The following is a 20,601-nucleotide window of genomic DNA, read 5'->3' on the forward strand; positions in this document are numbered from 1 at the left end:
GTAGTAGACGCATTTATAGTAAGAAACGAGAACAAGAGAAAGGGAATGAATTTATGCAAAGGTAGAAGAGAAGGAGATCAAGATCATGGTATATAGAAAGGATATTCTACAGACTGCAGAGTGGAGCGAGATAATTGATTTCTGCCTGGATAGTTTATGAAAAGACTTACAACGGTTATTAATTATAATATATTAATTATGATATTATGATAATATCTACATCGGTACTAACATTATTAAATAACAATTTTTTGCGCAAATATTTTTAGCTGATACTTAAAACTAATCTATTCTATGCATTTTTTTTTATTACAATTTTATATTTATGTTATAAATGGCGGACGTTGTATTGAGGTACGTGTTGTTTAGCTTATTTTGTGACGTACTGCATTTTAATTTTTAACTCTCTCTATATTCCACAAAGTTTGACATTTATGGTTAACATTCACAATTTATGCAAAATTGACTAAAAATAGTTGAAAAACTTCTAATGTATTAAGATATTGCAATCGTTACTAAGAATCAGTTTTTTTACATTGAGCTACTTGTTGCATAAATGTTTTTTTCGAGACTTTTATATAAGAGTTTCAAATTTTAACAATTTTGTTTAACATTCCTTATTGTTTGGACTCATTGTTAACAAAATTCACAGTTTTATTCAATTTGACCAACAATTATGATGACAGCCTCCCCAGATAACACACAATATTGTATGAATATTCTATGTTGCATCAAATATATTTTTATGAGAATATTCTCAAAGAAATCATTTACATATGTCTATAGAATATCCTTGTTTATAAAAAATATTTTATAAACCTGTTCAGAATATGTTAAAATCAGCAGAGCATATCGTTTACATATAAATGTTCACTGAATATTCAAATGTACTAAATGTATACATATATAGATGTATATATAACTGATGTATACAGGGTGATTCAAAATAACCTAAAGTCCTTGCAATGCCATATTCTTGAGCGAATTCCTTGAGCGAATACATTAGAAGTTGAAACTTGATCTATTTTTTGCTATGCATTCTGAACGCTATCTATATACAGGGTGATTCAAAATAACTTGATGTCCTTGCAATGCCATATTCTTGAGCGAATTTTGAGACAATTTTTTCTTTTACAAAATTTGTCCGAAGTTAGTTTTCCAGTTATTCTACCTTCTACCATTCCATCAAAGCGAGTAGTTTGTCGTAATCCATTGGCGCGTCGTAAAATTTTTCTTCTATCACGTTTTGCGGACAGTTTGCAAACGCGGTTGATACATACACAAATGACTGAAGAAATTGAACAAGTAAAACATCAATCAGTCGCGTTGTTTTACTATAAAATTTTAACTTTTAAATTTCCGAGAAAAGTCATTCAATTGAATAAATAATAAATAAATAGTACATCGTAAATAATAAATAATATAATAATAAATAAATAAATAAATAACAAATCATGAAATAATTGTAAGATGCTTCTTAGGTAATTCTAATCGTTTTTTGTTTCTTAAATATATTTAAATACCTTTAAATTCGGGATTTCCTTGCAAAGATTTAAAACGTCTTTCGTACCGCTGACATTAATTGTTACGGCTAATTTCAATTTTTCATTAAATTTTACTATTGCCGCGATATAAAAGACAATCGAAACTTCTCGAATGAGAGTAGCCCGATCTTCCGAAGATATTCCGAGATTTGGATGGTTACAATCGCCCGTTATAGCGATTACTTGATCTCGGAAATTAGGCTGCTCGACTTTAAGTTTTTTCAAATAGCTGCATAAAATGAATAATGGTAAATCCATAATTAACTGAATTAAAAGAAATTCATTATAAAAGATTAATAAAAATCGACAACTTTTATCATTTATAATAAATCTTCGACTTTAATCTTTTTCTTTAACAAATGGTAGAAGTTTGCTCTGCAGTTCTGGTGTGCCTCTTCAAAAACTGTAAGTGAGTGGTCCCTTTAAGTGTAAAGCCATCAGACATAACATTTACATAAGTTCTTAAACAATTCCAAGAAGTATGAAAATATGAAACTATCGAAGGACGATAAGAATTTTTTTTGGTTATCTAACAGTTAGTAGATTAGCTTTACATGAGTTTTTTTTATTTCAATTTTTCTACGTTTGATTTAAAAGAAATCCCAAGCTCTTAGAATACAAATTAATGACGCAACAATAAAAAAAAGAACTTGAAGACTGATTAGCAAGGTGTGGTCACTGAGTAGCAATTATTTATTTTTTTCTGTTTATCAATCGAGCGAGTCGCTCGCTAATGATAATGACAGCATCTACAGAAATAACTTAGATCATAAAATATTGAACAAAGTACAATTTGATTACGTAATTTCTTTGCAAATTTTACAGCACATTGCTTTAATTTTTTATTTAATGACACAACACAATTAAGCTGAATTTGAAATTGTAAAATAATCGAATTCCATAAATTTGTTATTTGTCTAATGGCTAGTTCATCAATATTTATAAAACATTAGAGATGGTTATAAAGATGGAGCAAAACGTTTGAAGAATAAAAAGAAGCAAAATTTAACATCTAGCTACAGTCTTTAAGCTATTGTTTTTATTATTGTAATACTAAATATTTCTGTAGGTCTATAACATAATCACATTCTTATACTGCATGAAACGAGAAATCAAGTTATTTACATAAACAGAGTTATTACTGTACTAATTATAGAATTAATTATGCGAGATGAATATGTAAACAAATGACAAGCATCATACATACATGATATTTGATAATAATTACGACAATGCTCGTAAGTTGGTAGAAGAGAGTAAACCGAACAGAAAAATTATTTGCGCATTAGATACTTATCGCATTAGGTATTCGATATAGCTATCTCGCTTCTACACGGAGAAAATTTTATATTAATTTGTAATACAATTTTTAATTACATTATACTATTTTTGTATTATCTCGGTGGACCATCATGGGCTTTATATGTAGAATAAATTATAATACAATAAAATTTGAATCTAACACTTAACTACCTAACATGTTTTATAATATGCCATAGTAAAAATTCGGGTAAATATACATTTTAGGTCACACCTCACCAATTTTGTTGCCCTTTTGATATGTTGTAGCGGGGGAGGGGGGGGGTATTCTGAGTAATTCCTTGCAAAAAATAAATGGGGAACGGCTTTGGTTTAGGAGATATAACAAATTAAAGTTTCACAAATTTAATACTCTACTTTAAGTGTTATAAGCTGATATTACGAACAGTGAAATTTGTGTATGTCGTACTAATCTGTTGAAGAATGTAAACAAAGTTATATGATCATAGATATTATAGGTCTGTTTTTTATAGCTGAACTGGCTGCACTAGTTCAGAGTTTATCTTTCTCCTTCCAATGTGGAGGGAAAAAGATAAACTCTGAACTAGTACAGCCAGTACAGCTATAAAAAACAGACCTTATGTCAACAGTCTGCTACCTATTTTTCGCAGTTCGTTAACAGCGTTCAACGTGCGACTGCATGAATTAAATATTTATAGAATACGTGTGGGCTTAACCTTCATTCATCTTGATAATTTTGTCGATAAATTGGAACCATTGGTTAAAGTTTGTAGAGAATAATTGTTTTATGTTTGGCGCCAGTGTCTGTAGAGTGCGTGCGCTACTGTTGCGTGACTAATGAAAATGCGCTTCTTCTGTTCAGTTAAGACTGTAATCGAAAAGAATCCTTCCGTATTGTCTTTTCACAATAAACTTTATATTAACTACAGAGAATTGATATTGTGTTTCAAGAACCTCTGGCTATAGTACAAAAAGTAATATATAACAGGTTATGGGCCCAGGAATGTCAGAGGTGTAAAATCAGTAAAAAAGGTAAAAAGTAAAAAGTAAAAAAAAAAAAAAATGACGTCGAATAGTCAAGACGAAGTAACACATATAGAGAAGTTGAAGGACAGTGAAAATTACATGATTTGGAAATTTCAAGTTATAATTTTGTTCAAGTCTCTCGGATTATATGAGATTGTAACAGGAATATCGGCACTAACGGAAGATATTACAGAACAAGCAAAAATAGAATGGATCCGGAAAGATGCACGTGCCCAGAAAATAATAATCACAACGATAGAAAGACAATCATTGACTCACATACTCGTATGCAAAACGTCTCACGAAATGTTTCAAAGAATCTGTGCCATGTACGAAAGGGATACACAACAGCAAAAATGTATTCTACTTCAGGAATTTTTCAATTTTACATATTAGAAAGGAACTGATATCGCTACACATGTGAGTAAACTTGAAAATTTAGCATATAGGTTAAAAATTCTAAACGCAGACATTGACAATTCTATGTTGATGTCAAAAATACTTGCAACTCTGCCAGATAATTATAAATATTTTGCATGTGCTTGGGACTCCACCGTTCAAGATCAGAAAACACTTACAAACCTCACATCAAGACTACTTTCTGAAGAAAATAGGCTGTCTGTAACTGATAAAAAACAGGATGGAGTAGCGTTCAAATCGACTGAAAAAAAATGTTATAAGTGCAATAACTCAGGACACCTAGCAAAAGCATGCAAGGCAAATAAAGAAAATAATCAAGAAACACGCTGTTTCAAGTGCAATGGTCGAGGACATATAGCAAAATTCTGTAAAAAGGAAGATAGTTTAAGAAGTACAATTAGGTGCAATATATGCAAGAAAAATAATCACTCTGAAAAAGATTGCTATTTTCGTAAAAATAAAATAGATGATCGAGTGTCTACAAAGGATAAAGTATCATTTCTAGCCACTGGTTGTAAAACAGATGAATGGATTTTGGACTCAGGCTCGTCATCACATATGACAAATGACAAGAACTTGTTTAAAAATATACAAAAAGTAAAGTCAGAAATTAAAACAGCAAAAAAGTCACAAGTTCTGAAAGCTGAAGGAATCGGCATTGTTGAAACAGACAAATGCGTACTTAACAAGGTTCTCTATGTCACAGATCTAAGCAAAAACTTATTATCAGTCAATGCAATTACGGAAAATGGAGGAAAGGTAACTTTCACTAAAGAAAAAGCCGAAATATGGAAAGATAACGTAAAACTAGTTGGCTATCGAAGTAAAAATGGTTTGTGGACTATAAACTTAAGTCAAGATTCTGAGGGCAGCGCTCTTCTAACACAAGAAAATAAAAAGGCTTTTGAATGGCATCAAAAACTAGGACATCTTGGAAAAGAAAATATGAAAAAATTAGTAACTATATCAAAAGGTATGGAAATAACAAATAAAAGCTTAGATATTTTAAATAACGTATGTGAAACTTGCGTTAAAGCTAAACAGACCAGAATACCTTTCGGTGAGAAAAGAACAAGAGCAAAGAGACCTCTAGAAATTATTCATACAGATGTATGTGGACCAATAGACCCTTCCACTTGAGATAAAAAGAAATATATGTTAACTTTTATAGACGATTTTACAAACTTTGTTATGGTCTATCTTATTGAAGGAAAATTTGAAGTATGTGACCTAGTAAAGGAATACGCAAATAAAGTAGAAACAAAATGGAACCTGAACATTTCAAAATTAAGATGTGACAATGGACGCGAGTATGTCAACAAAGACCTTAAAACCTGGTGTAAACAAAGAGGAACAATCATGGACGTCACAACACCCTATACACCACAGCTTAACAGAAAGGCGGAACGTATGAACAGAACATTAATTGAAAAAACTAGAGCCTTACTCATAGATGCAGGAATAGATAAAAGTTTCTGGGGAGAAGCAATTCGCACAGCTGCATATTTAACAAACAGAAGTCCCACCGACGCAGTTCAAGGAACACCGTTTGAAAACTGGATGTTGCAAAAACCAGATTTATCAAAATTGCATATTTTTGGTTGTAACGCTTACACAAGAACATTAACACCACTGAAGAAACTGGATGATAGATGCAGAAAATATATCTTTGTTGGCTATGCCCCAAACGGGTATAGACTGTATGATCAAGAACAAAGAAAAATAATAATTTCAAGAGATGTAACATTTGCTAAAGAAAATAAATTAGAAAATATAACACAAAACAAATCAGTAAGAATAAATACAAATATAGAAGAAGATCGGAATGAAGAACAAGAAGAAATTAGAGATGATCTAGAAAACAAATATGAAAGTGAAGAAGATTTTTCTGGTCAGTATCAAGATGCAAATGAAGAATCACAAAATGAAGAAGAAGAAGAACAAGAACACGAAATTGAAGAAGAATTTGGTCGTAGAAAACGGATAAAGAAAACTCCAAGCAAATTTAAAGATTATGTATTTTTAACATACGAAGAAGCAATAACAGGATCAGACAAGGAAAAATGGAAAAAGGCTATAGAAGAAGAGAGAAAGTTATTGGAAGAAAACAACACATGGAAGACTGTAGACAGAACTGAAGCAAAGAACAAAAAGATCTTAAGTAATAAATGGGTTTTTAAGATAAAGGACGACGGAAGATATAAGGCGCGGTTGGTGGTGCGGGGATGCGAACAACGCTATGGTATAGATTTTGAAGAAACTTTTAGTCCGGTAGTAAATAGCAACTCTATGAGAACACTACTTGCAATTGCTACAAAAAGAGAAGACTATATTATAAAGTTTGATATAAAAACCGCATTCTTATATGGAAATCTAGATGAGGAAATCTTCATGGAACTTCCGAACGGATATAAAAGTGATAAGTGATAAGAAAGTGATAAGTGAATAAGATATGTAAACTCAACAAGGCTTTATACGGGCTCAAACAAGCTCTTTTAAAATGGAACCAGCGTTTTACTACTTTTCTTAAAACTAAAGGACTAAAACCAACAAGAACAGAACCATGTATATACAAGACTGATGATAACTCCTTAATATTGGCTATCTATGTGGATGACGGACTTATCATAGGACAAAACAAATTAGTCATTAACAGACTTCTAAGTAATTTAGGTAAGAAATTTCAAATAACTATATTTAAAAATATAAAATCCTTTTTAGGTATAGAAATACAACAAGGTAAAGGATATCTCAAGTTAGAACAATCAAGTTATGCAGAACACATGATAAAGACGTTTAATATGGAAAATTCAAAACCCGTAAATACTTCTATATTAACAAATGATGACGGAGAAAAGGAAATGAACAAGGTTTTTCCATATCGAGAAAGCGTTGGAAGCATCTTATATTTAGCCAGTAAAACAAGACCCGACTTAGCTTACGCTGTAGGATATGCGAGCAGACACTTAGAAAAACCATCCACACAAGATGTAGCAAATGTAAAGAGAATATTCAGATATATAAATGCAACTAAGAATTTAGGTATTAGATACAATGTAAATAACAATAAAGATGAGGAAGAATTAATAGGTTATTCAGACTCTGATTATGCAGGAGACAAAGAGACTCGGAAAAGTACGACCGGTTTTGTAATTATGTACTCAGGCGGTCCTATAAGTTGGTGCTCTAAGAAGCAGTCTATAATAGCGTTATCAAGTACCGAAGCGGAGTACATTGCGGCAACAGAATGTTGCAAGGAAATTTTGTATCTTAAATTTCTAATTGAGGAATTGACAGGTAAACCAATTAAAGCAACTTTGAATATTGACAATCAAAGTACCATTTGTTTAATTAAAAATAGTATAGGAAACAAAAGAAGTAAACATATTGATGTCAGATATAGATTTATAAACGAAAAAGTCGCTGATGGACTAATAGAGATAAAATATTGTTCCACTAATACGCAGCTTCCAGATATATTTACTAAAGCGCTAGGACAAATTAAGTTTGAGACTCACAAAAGTAAATTAGTAAACTAAGTTAGATTTAGATGTAAGATTTATATATGTTACAAATTAGTTGTAAGATTCATATACAATAATTTAACAATTAAGGGAAGATGTAGAGAATAATTGTTTTATGTTTGGCGCCAGTGTCTGTAGAGTGCGTGCGCTACTGTTGCGTGACTAATGAAAATGCGCTTCTTCTGTTCAGTTAAGACTGTAATCGAAAAGAATCCTTCCGTATTGTCTTTTCACAATAAACTTTATATTAACTACAGAGAATTGATATTGTGTTTCAAGAACCTCTGGCTATAGTACAAAAAGTAATATATAACAAAGTTAATCGACAATGGAAAAATATTGTAAAAAAAGTCGATAAATATGGATACGTAAATTACGATACATAATGGAGGCCGTCGCGTAACACATTGCAAATTAAATCTAAGGTGAATCGATTTAATAACAAAGCTCATTTGTTAAGATGGAAGCTTGGAGAAGAGATAATAAAAGTGTTCATACATCGAATCGACAACCACGAAATGGCTGTTATCAAATCGGAAAGCAAATCAAAATCACGCATGGAACTCTCGCTGATGGAATCCTTATTGATAGAGAATTTGTCGGCGGTCAATAAAAAACTATCGCCGATTGAGAAGTTCTATCATGGCCAAAGCATCTTTATCACTGGCAGTACCGGTTTTTTAGAAAAGCTGTTTGAGTGCAGAGCGCTTTAGAACTATACAAGAAAAATTTGGCGATCCAAATTTTCTAAAAAATCTGAAACTTTCCAGAAATATAATACATATAAACCTAATCAAAAAGCTATTTTTTGTTTTGGCTAGAAAACTGTTATAAGGATAGAAGCACCCTTCAAAAAAGTTTTAATATCTTCGTGAAAAAGATATTTAAAAAATTCATTCTTCATGAAAAATATTTAAAAAATGTTAAATGCAAAATGTTAATGCTTATTGTACTGAGATATCAATTAACAATATACAATGCATAATTAAGTCTTATTTTTATTTTTTATTATGTAAAATTTCCTAAAATATAAATTATGTAAAACGCTTATATTTCATCAGTTACATATTGTTTATATATGGTAACACTATAAAGAAATAATATATTAGAAAGGCATTGAGAGCCGTCGCGGGATGTTAGTGTGAAATTTTAATTTTTCTTAAAGAAATTAATTTATTAGTCTACGTGAGACAGTTAACTTTGTACACCGATCTCTGGTTCGAGATACTTAAAGTGTATGAAAATTTTAGTACATAGTTCTCACATATGGAGGATCAGTATGTACTGATAGGAATTATTAGAAAGAAAGGAAGAGAGAAAAAATATCAGGGCGCGAATGGCTAAGCCGGGACTATAAAGAAAAACCTGCCTTTAAACATTTCTTAACAAAAAATTCTATTACAGTACGATGTTACAAATTTTCCATGTTAAAAAATACACTGACACATCAACTTTAAATGGCTTGTAAGTAAAGAATCAATTGACAGATAGATTTCGCACTTCACATGGGTTCATATAAAGAGTGAAGTTGTACAACCAATTAAAATTTAAAACTCTACTATTGACTTACAAATGTCGCTCCGCGAACTTTTCAGACTGCCCTCGTATATTAAACATTATCTTGATAGACATTAATTAATAATTCAATATATGTGTTAACGTTTTTAGCTTTGATTAATCGAAAAGATTTATCGTTTTTCCGTGAAAATTTATTTTGAATTTATTAATTTCTAAAACAAAATGTTATGTTATAGACCTACAGAAATATTCAGTATTACAATAATAAAAACAATAGCTGAAAGACTCTAGCTAGATGTTAAATTTTGCTTCTTTTTCTTCTTCAAACGTTTTGCTCCATCTTTATAACCATCTCCAATGTTTTATAAATATTGATGAACTAGCCATTAGACAAATAACAAATTTATGGAATTCGATTATTTTATAATTTCAAATTCAGCTTAATTGTGTTGTGTCATTAAATAAAAAATTAAAGCAATGTGCTGTAAAATTTGCAAAGAAATTACGTAATCAAATTGTACTTTGTTCAATATTTTATGATCTAAGTTATTTCTGTAGATGCTGCCATTATCATTAGCGAGTGACTCGCTCGATTGATAAACAGAAAAAAATAAATAATTGCTACTCAGTGACCACACCTTGCTAATCAGTCTTCAAGTTTTTTTTTATTGTTGCGTTATTAATTTGTATTCTAAGAGCTCGGGATTTCTTTTAAATCAAACGTAGAAAAATTGAATTAAAAAAAACTCATGTAAAGCTAATCTAGTAACTGTTAGATAACCAAAAAAAAATTTTTACCGTCCTTCGATAGTTTCATATTTTCATATTTCTTGGAATTGTTTAAGAACTTATGTAAATGTTATGTCTGATGGTTTTACACTTAAAGGGACCACTCACTTACAGTTTTTGAAGAGGCAGACCGGAACTGCAGAGCAAAACTTCTACCATTTGTTAAAGAAAAAGATTAAAGTCGAAGATTTATTATAAATAATAAAAGTTATCGACTTTTATTAATTTTTTATAATGAATTTCTTTTAATTCAGTTAATTATAGATTTACCATTATTCACTTTATACAAATTTTTCAAATTTTTAGTTGCCATATTAGATCCGCCATTTTGAATTTTCGAAATGCGACTTCAGATTCGTTATTAGCAACCCGAAAAAGTGATACCTGATACCAAGTATTATAAAAATTCGTTAATTTCTAAAAATTTTCAAAATGTTTTAATGGCCATATTGAATCCGTCATTTTGTATTTTTGAAAGATAACTTTAGACTTGTATACAGTAACCCGAAAAACCCCTTGATACCAAGTTTTATAAAAATCAGTTAATTTCTTAAAATTTTTAAATTTTTGGCGGCCATATTAGATCCGCCATTTTAGTTTAGATTTATGTGACAGTGCACAGATAAACAGAGTACTTGAAAGTGTTAATTGGAAGAGAAAAACGTCGAATGAATAATCGCTACACTTGAATAATTACCGTTTTTATTATTTTTTTTCGGTTTTCTGAAATTTTAAGTATGATCCAATTGAATTTGATAATTTTGCCACGCGCCATTGGAAAGCTTACATTTTTCTGTAAATTTTAAGATTTTCTCAAAATTTTTTAGATCAAATAGAGAATGGGCAGCATGGGTGTAAAGTTGAGAAAGAATGCCCCATGTATATACAGGGTGTCTGGCAATAATCGCCCCACCGGTCATATACAGGTAGAGGAGGTCAAATCGAGTAGAAAAGTCCTTTACCATTTTTTGATTTTTGTAATAAGTACTAAGTAATTAACGAAAAAAGATTGGTGAATCCGTGCAAGTAAAGCGCGCGCAGCGAGAAGGACATCCCACTGCTATGCGATCACTAGGCGCGCGATGAAGCGTTGGGAGGAGCGCTCTACAAATGACAATGGCAACATACGAGCGGCGCGTAACGCTAGAGCCTTGTGTCCTAGTGATCGCGTAGCAGTGGGACGTCCTTCTCACCGCGCGCGCTTTACTCGCGCGGATTCGCCGATCTTTTTTCGTTAATTACTCAGTACTTATTATGAAAATTAAAAAATGGTAAAAGACTTTTCTACTCGATTTGACCTCCTCTACCTGTATATGACCGGTGGGGCGATTATTGCCAGACACCCTGTATAAGCGAATATAATTTATGCATAAATAATATTCGTTTATTGTGTAACTATTGCGTTTAAACATAATGCTAATAAATAGTATATGAGAAAGTGGTTGTGACTACTTTATTATTTGAACTAAATTTTATATTATTTAGAGTGAGTAATAACAATTAATTAAGCTTTATTCTTATCACGCGGTAGTGTCTCCGGCCAAGTTAAAAAAATGACACTACTAATGCCCATTTCCACCAATGTAGATTAACTTTAATCTCGGTTCAACTTACTCTTCATTTTTTTCTAGTTCTAAGAATTAGAAAAAGGTGAAGAGTAAGTTGAACCGAGATTAAAGTTAATCTTCGTTGGTGGAATCGGGCATAAGTTTCTTATCCTGCGCGCACGAAGTCGACTTTTCGGAGGTTTGTAGCAACTAAAATATAAGAAATATTGAAAAACACATAGCATATCCTAAAAGGTGGTATCGCCACGAGTAATTTGAGCCGAAGAAAATTAAAATTGGTCCAGCCGTTCCGGAGATACAAGCGGTCAAAAAGTGATGTTTTTTATATTATAATAAGAAACGTCGTCCCCTTCTACTCCTCTGTCTGCCAGGGGCGGATAGAGAATTTGCGAGGACCTTACAATTTTTATATGAAACATTTTTTTTGATAACGCATTGTTTTTGAGATATTACGTTGTCTAAGTTAAAATGGGACATCCTGTATATCATCATAAATAGTGTTTATGTAAATAGCGTGCAGTTTATAGCAAAATCTCGCTTCTTTGCACACGGTTTAACATATTCTACTTTCAAAATTAAATGTCACGTATATATAATATTTTTAAAGAAGAAATTGGGCAATTGAGATCCTGCTTTGGCCTTCGATCCTTTTTTCTCCACACCTATTTATTTTTAAATTTAAAGACTGGCCATTGTGCATCAGCTTTGGAACTTCCAATTTTCTGAGTCAGTTGAGTATGAATCTTGAGAGGCATCGGTTGTTCAGATACACTATTCTCACATGAGTTACGTTATTGTGTAATTTTAATTTATTATTATTACAGTTTAATTGTTCTTCAATTTATTCATTATAATTTTATGACCACGTACTTACTCTAATTACAAGGTTTGTTTGTTCCTTTTTTCGTTACATTTTTGTTAGTTCCGCTTATATGTATTATATACAATGTATTTATATATAATTTTAATAGTTTTTGTATTATAAAAAAAAAAAAATAACATTTAGAATATAGTATGATAATTCAAAGATGTATTATAAAAAAGTCGATAAATATGGATACGTACATTACATAATGGAGGCCGTCGCGTAACACATTGTGTTATGTAAGCGCTATAAAATGTCATGCATGACAGATGGTTCGACCAACAAACGAATAATATATATTCTCATAAATTCGTTTCCGATACCGGCTTGTAAACCTCTTAATATAAATATGATGTTTTCATAGCGGCGTCTTTGATATGCCGCGTTTTTTGTTTACCGCGTTAGGACCGCCGCGACGTTATCCGTCATTGCCTTGAGCCGCCGCGTTTGTTTTTGTGGTGGCCACCTCTTTTCATATGCGACATCGACGAATCACGGCATCTTAGACTGATAACCACCAATTGGATCAAATTAGAGAAGGTCCTAAGACATTGCAAATTGAATATAAGGTGAATTGATTGCACTACTAAGCTCATTTGTTAAGGTGGAAGCTTGGAGAAGAGATAATAAAAGTGTTCATACATCGAATCGACGACCACGAAATGGCTGTTATCGAATGGGAATGCAAATCGAAATCACGCATGGAACTCTCGATGGAATCCTCATCGAAAGAGGATTTGTCGGCGGTCAATGAAAAACTATCGCCGATTGAGAAGTTCTATCATGGCCAAAACATCTTTATCACCGGCAGTACCGGTTTTCTAGGCAAGCTGTTAATCGAGAAACTTCTCAGATCGTGTCTTGGATTGGAAACTATTTACTTACTAGTGCGTCCAAAGAAGGACAAAAATGTACAACAACGCATCAAAGAAATTTTTGATAATGTGATGAGTCTTTAATCCTTTGAGTGCAGAGCGCTCAGGAACTATACAAGAAAGGTTTGGCAATTCGAATTCTCTAAAAAATCTGAAACTTTCCAAAAATATAATAATACATATAAACCTAATCAAAAAGCTATTTTTCGTTTTGGCTAGAAAACTGTTATAAAGATAGAAGCACCCATTAAAAAAATTTTAATATCTTCGTGAAAAAAATATTTAAAAAATTCATTCTTTATAAAAGATATTAAAAAAGTGTTAAATACAAAATGTTAATGGTTATTGTACTGAGATACCAATTAACAATGTACAATGCATAATTAAGTCTCATTTTAATTTTTTATTATCTAAAATTTCATAAAATATAAATTATGTAAAATGCTTATATTTTATCAGTTACATATTATTTATAGATAGTAACACTATAAAGAAAATTAATTTAATACAAACATAAAAAATATAAAAAATGGAATATTAAATCAAATAGACACTAAACATTATATATTAAACATTATCTTGATAGACATTAATTAATAATTTAATATATGTCTTAACGTTTTTATCTTTGATTAATCCAAAAGATTTATCGCTTTTCCGTGAAAATTTATTTTGAATTTAATAATTTCTAAAATAAAATGTTATGTTATAGACCTACAGAAATATTCAATATTACAATAATAAAGACAAGAGCTTAAAGACCCTAGCTAGATGTAAAAAGTAGCAATCGTTAAATTTTACTTCTTTTTATTCTTCAAAGGTTTTGCTCCATTTTTATAACCATCTCCAATGTTTTATAAATGTTGACGAACTAGCCATTGGACAAATAACAAATTCATGGAATTCGATCATTTTACAATTTCAAATTCAGCTTAATTGTGTTGTGTCATTAAATAAAAAATTAAATCAATGTGCTGTAAAATTTGCAAAGAAACTACGTAATCAAATTACTTTGTTCAATATTTCATGATCTAAGTTATTTCTGTAAATGCTGCTATTATCATTAGCGAGCGATTCGCTCGATTGATAAACAAAAAAAAATGTAAAAATGTAATTGCTACTCAGTGACCACACCTTGCTAATTAGTCTTCAAGTTCTTTTTTTATTGTTGTGTCATTAATTTGTATTCTAAGAGCTCGGGGTTTCTTTTAAATCAAACGTAGGAAAATTGAATTAAAAAAAACTCATGTAAAGCTAATCTAGTAACTGTTAGATAACCAAAAAAAATTCTTACCGTTTTTCGATAGTTTCATATTTTCATATTTCTTGGAATTGTTTAAGAACTTATATAAATGTTATGTCTGATGGTTTTACACTTAAAGGGACCATTCACTTACAGTTTTTGAAGAGGCAGACCAGAACTGCAGAGCAGAACTCCTACCATTTGTTAAAGAAAAAGATTAAAGTCGAAGATTTATTATAAATGATAAAAGTTATCGATTTTTATTAATTTTTTATAACGAATTTCTTTTAATTTAGTTAATGTGTAATTTTTATGGATTTACCATTATTCACTTTATGCAGGTATTTGAAAGACTTAAAGACAAGCAACCGAACTTCCGGGATCAATTAATTGCTATAACGGGAGATTGTAACCACCCGAATCTCGGAATATCTTCGAAAGATCGGGCTACTCTCATTCGAGAAGTTTCGATTGTCTTCCATATCGCGGCAACAGTGAAATTCAATGAGAAGTTGAAATTAGCACTAACAATAATGTCGGAGGTACGAAAGACGTTCTAAATCTTTGTAAGGAAATCCTTAATCTGAAGGTATTTAAATATATTTAAGAAACAAAAAACGATAAGAATTACCTAAGAAGCATCTTACAATTATTTCATGATCTATTATCTATTTATTTATTTATTATTATATTATTTATTATTTACGATTTATTATTTATTTATTATTTATTCAATCGAATGACTTTTCTCGGAAATTTAAAAGTTAAAATTTTATAGTAAAACAACGCGATTGATTGATGTTTTACTTGTTCAATTTCTTCAGTCATTTGTGTATGTATCAACCGCATATGCAAACTGTCTGCAAAACGTGATAGAAGAAAAATTTTACGACGCGCCAATGGATTCCGACAAACTACTCGCTTTGATGGAATGCACGGATGATAAATTGGCCGATATAACATCACAGTACGTGAATTTTTCTTTGTTTAAATTCTTAAAAAGAAAAAAGCGAAAAGAAAATCTTATTTTTTAATCTTTTACAGATTATTAGGAAAATGGCCAAATACCTATACTTTTACAAAAGCGATGGCGGAGGATGTGATTAGGAAGCAGGCTGGTGATTTGCCAATCGGTATTTTTCGTCCTTCTATTAGTTAGCATAAGTTTAACATTTTTATTATAACATAAGTTAAAGTTAATAATAATTTTTTTTTAAAGTGTCAGCAAATACGATACACAGTTTAAAAAATATTAAATTATTATTTGAATAAAAATAATTAATTACGTTATTAATAATAAATGATTGTAAATATAGTAATTATCATCACGAAATAGTAATTAATTATAATAATAATACGTATAGAGATTTGATAAATCTTACGTTGAAAATTATGGATTATTATCTTGTTACTTTTAGTAATTTCAACGTATCGAGAACCTATACGAGGTTGGATCGACAATTTATACGGTCCAACAGGAATTGCTGTTGGTGTTAGTATTGGATTGCTGCGATCGATTTATTGCGATGGTTCATTAGCCACAAATGTGGTACCTGCTGATTTAGTAATCAATGCTCTTATCGCGAGCGCATGGGATACAGCTAATATAAGGTACCCCAGGGAGAAACACAAGATCGGATATACGTCTATTAGATGTCGGAGCCATCTAGTCTAAAATAATGTCTAGAAATATCTAAATTAGATGCCATGTAATTTTGTGTCATTTGTTTCCTTATACAAAATTAAAACTTAATATTTACACAATAGCGATGTATTGTTTATCAAACACTGTTTAGATTACAAATTATCTTTCGGCATCTAATAGATGTCTAATAGACTTCTAACAATAAGTAAATATATTAATGCAATATAGCCTCATCAGGATAAAAACACAAAAATTTTGTGGTTAAAAAAATAATCTCATAAAATGTATTTTCTAATATTAATATTTACTTTGTATTTGCGCGAATCAATTTCTGTCTGTCATGATTTTGGAGATTATAAAATTAATAATGATGTCTACATATATGGTCGATAGCTATACCTGCAAAAAGAAAGAGATAGCATTATGTCTGTCCTCTTTTACCCGAGGCTGTCAGCAGCATATACAATTAAATAACCCCCTCTGTCCTGGTCAACTTTTATCTAAACCATTTTTTTGTAGATACCGTAATTTAGAAGATATTCGGATCCATAGATTAAAATGACTCACCCTGTATAATTATAATCGATTATAAATTGTTCTTTAATATTATATTATATTAATATTATATATATATATAATATTTTTACGGAAAAATTGTTTTAGTAATTTTGATTTTTGCGGGTGCTATATTGACCAATCAATATCGATCATTTATATGATTGGTTACGTTGCCTTTCATACCGCTCAGGCTCAACAAGTATTGCCGCGCGAATGCCGTAACCTATTCACGTGTTCACGTGCTGTGCTGTCTTGTGTCTCGTGTGTGCTGCTATAAAACAGTGAAAAATGGATAATGAAAAGAAACCGGTAAGTGCACGATTTTTTTCCCAAGGAAAAATTGATTGTGCTTTATCTTGTGATTTAATATCTTTGTGTACTTTAAAGTAAAATATTACGCTTTTAGGTTAGTTCGCATTTGCAAAAGTTCGCGTTGCATCGCATTGTACACTCTTTAGTTCTTTTTTCTCTCCAACGCTTGAATATAACGTTCTTCTCATTTTAAGTGCGAATTGTATACAAATGTACAAAATAGCAACGCAACAATAACAAACCTTTTGTTTGTTTTACTTCTAATAATGTATAAACTCAATTTTTAGATTATACTTCTTTAAAGATTTTGTCAACTTTGTCTTATTAAAATTTTAGATCTAGAAAATATTAGATTATTTTTTATCTTAGAGTATTAGTAAAATTGAACTTAACAAATTTTATAATAAATATAATTAAATATTGTGTATGTATTCGCAAAGAAATTTGAATAATGTAGAAATGTATCGTATAATATATTCTACTGTAGTAATATAAGTACCTACTTTAGAAATCTTATAAACATTATTATATTATATATATTACAATTATGTACTGTGTTAAATGTATATTATGCAGTATTGTTTTAAGGCTCACAAGTGAAACATATACTAAGAAAAAATACAGCATTGTAGTGTATGCGTCAAATGATATTAAAGATATAAATGCGCAAGCATCCTACAATGCTGTATTTTTTCTCAGTATATGTTTCAGTGATCCTTAAAACAATATTGCATATTATAATAAAACAATGTACTTATGTACTACATATAAATAAATCTGACATTACATTACACGAGGCTATAATTTTGACAGTTCATTAATATATATTAACAATCCGTTGGGTTAAGCCCATATCAGACTACGTATTAAAGATTGAAGATTGGAATTTAATTAATCAGGACAGAAGACTAAAATTTCTTTGTTCTGTTTAGTCAAATTTCAATTTTAATTGTTAATGCATGGTTTGATACGAGCTTTATATAAGCTTTATATAAGGCGTCTAATCAACATTTATAAGACATCTACAAGACGTCTAATAGATGTGTCTAATAGAAACCATTTCGACGTCTACCGAGATGCAAAAATCAACTTATTTTAGATCTATCGAATAGACGTCAACTAGACATCTATTCGACTTTACGTTTCTCCCTGGGACATTTATCATCATCATTGTCTTTTTCGATCGATGTAATTGAATATTATCAAATATAAATTAATCTCAATGCTTGAAAATGCAAATGTTTTACACTATAAGAGAAAATAAATTCCATTAATGCTAATATTTATAGCAAGTGAAATAAAATGAGTGTTTTTCATACATTAGAATTTGTTTAAATTTTTAAAATCAATCAACAATATTGAATCATTTAGAATAATTTTGAGCAACTTAGAATAATTACATAGAAAAGTAAATTATTTTTAACTTATGTATTAATAATTGTTTATTTAACATTTCTTTATCATGGATTGTTTATTAAAGACTGCTTAAGCTTTACAAAAGGATACACACATCCATAGATGTGTTGAAATATTTCTCCACAAAAGAATGGATATTTACTAATGATCGAGTACGCGAGATGATTGCAAAGTTCACGTCCAATGATCGTAAAAACTTTGATTGCGATATAAAGAATATCAATTGGAAAGTTTACTTCAAGATGTATATACGAGGATTGAGAGTGCATCTCATTAAGGATCCCCTGGGTACTCTGCCGCAAGCACGCGTTAAATGGCAAAGGTATGACATTTTCAAAATTTTTCAAAAAATTATGCAAAAGTTTTTCTTTACTCATATACTCGATAATAAACTAAAAAATAATCGTTTAATTTTTATTTGCTTTTATGAAAATTTATATACATTTATTTCCGAATCCCAATTATGACAAAAATTCGTTCCATAAAAATATTGCAAAATTTTTTGTGTTCAATTTGAACAGAATTTAAGTCATATTTTTGAAACTTTATTTTACATTTCTGCGTTCTTCATAAATATAATATTAAATATAGTACTCTATGTTTAATCTTTTATTATCCAATTAAAAAAATATATATCTAAACTTGTTGATTATTCATGTTACAGATTGTATTGGTGCCATCAAGCGTTAAAACTCGTGTTGATTTTGATCGGCATGACGTTTATCATATTTATGGTCTTTAAATGTTTTAACGAAAACAAATGACGCAGGGACGGTGCAAGTAGTAGATAAGATCTTAAATCCAAGATATGCGTTTTGAAAATGTGGGAATAAACAGTAGAAATTAATATTTTATTTTTAAGAAAAAAGCACGACTACATTCTCTCGTAGAGAATTGAATTGAAAATAATCGTCATAATTATATGTATAAAGCAGAATTTTAAGTAACAAATTTTGATATATACATATTAAAAAGAAACCTTTCAAAAAAACCTGTCATATATATCTAAAAAAGCTGTTATATATATAATAAAAAAAACATTTATTTAAAAATGCAAAAAAAACTTGGTGCTGCTACACTGAACTACATGTTAACTTACATGATGTCAATTTATTACATGATGTCAATTAATCATGCCAATTATTATATTATTATTCATTTTTATTGCTTTATAAGGGCTGCGTTCCGAAATTCATTGCCAGTACTGTAGAGCTCTCTAATGCCTCTATTTATTTTATTTCTTTTATTTTTTAAAACGGATAGTTTTAAGTGTTTCCGTAAAATTGGGAAAAGACCGGGTTACAAAGCTATACACTGGAGAAAACGTAAAAAAGATTTACTTCAGAACAACTGACACAATTAAAGTATAAAAGCGTTTGTGATAATAGTCTCTCGAATATATGTATTTCTTCGGTTGCCGAAAACGACCGGTTAGAGAACGATTCAACGCTCGCTCCGACACGAAAAACATCACGGAGCACAGCTGACCGTTCGTTCGATAGTATGTACATCTTCGCATTCGCATTGTATTACATTCGTAGAGAGCGTTACGCGTTAATTTCCTACATTCGGCGTTGACATTCGCCCCCGAATGTCTTTGTCATCTCCGCTTTCCAACACATCGTCCTCATTTTCAGCTTCAAAATCACTTTCCTCGGTTATCCAGGGTTTCATGAAGTCGACTGCTGTAGACGTCTGCCGAGGCCCTTCTTGCTCTCCAATCTTATGCACGAGATAGCGATTGTTACGCAAGACTCGTGCTATCTTGTAAGGTCCAAAGTACTTCGATGCTAACTTAGATCCAGGGACCCGCTGCGTTCGCTTCACGGCTACCAATTCACTTTGGTAGAGTTGGGCTCCTTTTCGTCTTTTATCGAATCCTCGCTTATTCTCTCCTTGGACTTTTGCGATATTCTGTGCTGCCTGCACGCGCAACTCGTCGCGACTTTCCTGAAATGAAGCCGTCCACTCTTTCTCGAGCAATTCTTGTACGTTATCATCCTCGCGCAATCGTGCG

The 20,601-nt window shown here is 30.8% G+C and overlaps 1 long non-coding RNA gene and 1 pseudogene across 1 annotated transcript; both read left to right on the forward strand.

Moving 5' to 3' along the window:
- Nucleotides 1–4,184: 4,184 nt before the first annotated feature.
- LOC136996994 (uncharacterized) lies at nt 4,185–9,134 on the forward strand. The gene is made up of 2 exons (XR_010887821.1): nt 4,185–4,271; nt 6,993–9,134. It is a non-coding gene; the product is annotated as an uncharacterized lncRNA (long non-coding RNA).
- Nucleotides 9,135–11,785: 2,651 nt separating this feature from the next.
- LOC136997211 (fatty acyl-CoA reductase wat-like) lies at nt 11,786–17,782 on the forward strand (annotated as a pseudogene).
- The last annotated feature ends 2,819 nt before the right edge of the window (nt 17,783–20,601 follow it).

This window comes from Linepithema humile, chromosome 1 (assembly GCF_040581485.1).
Source record: "Linepithema humile isolate Giens D197 chromosome 1, Lhum_UNIL_v1.0, whole genome shotgun sequence".
In the NCBI taxonomy this organism is placed as follows: Eukaryota; Metazoa; Arthropoda; class Insecta; order Hymenoptera; family Formicidae; genus Linepithema; species Linepithema humile.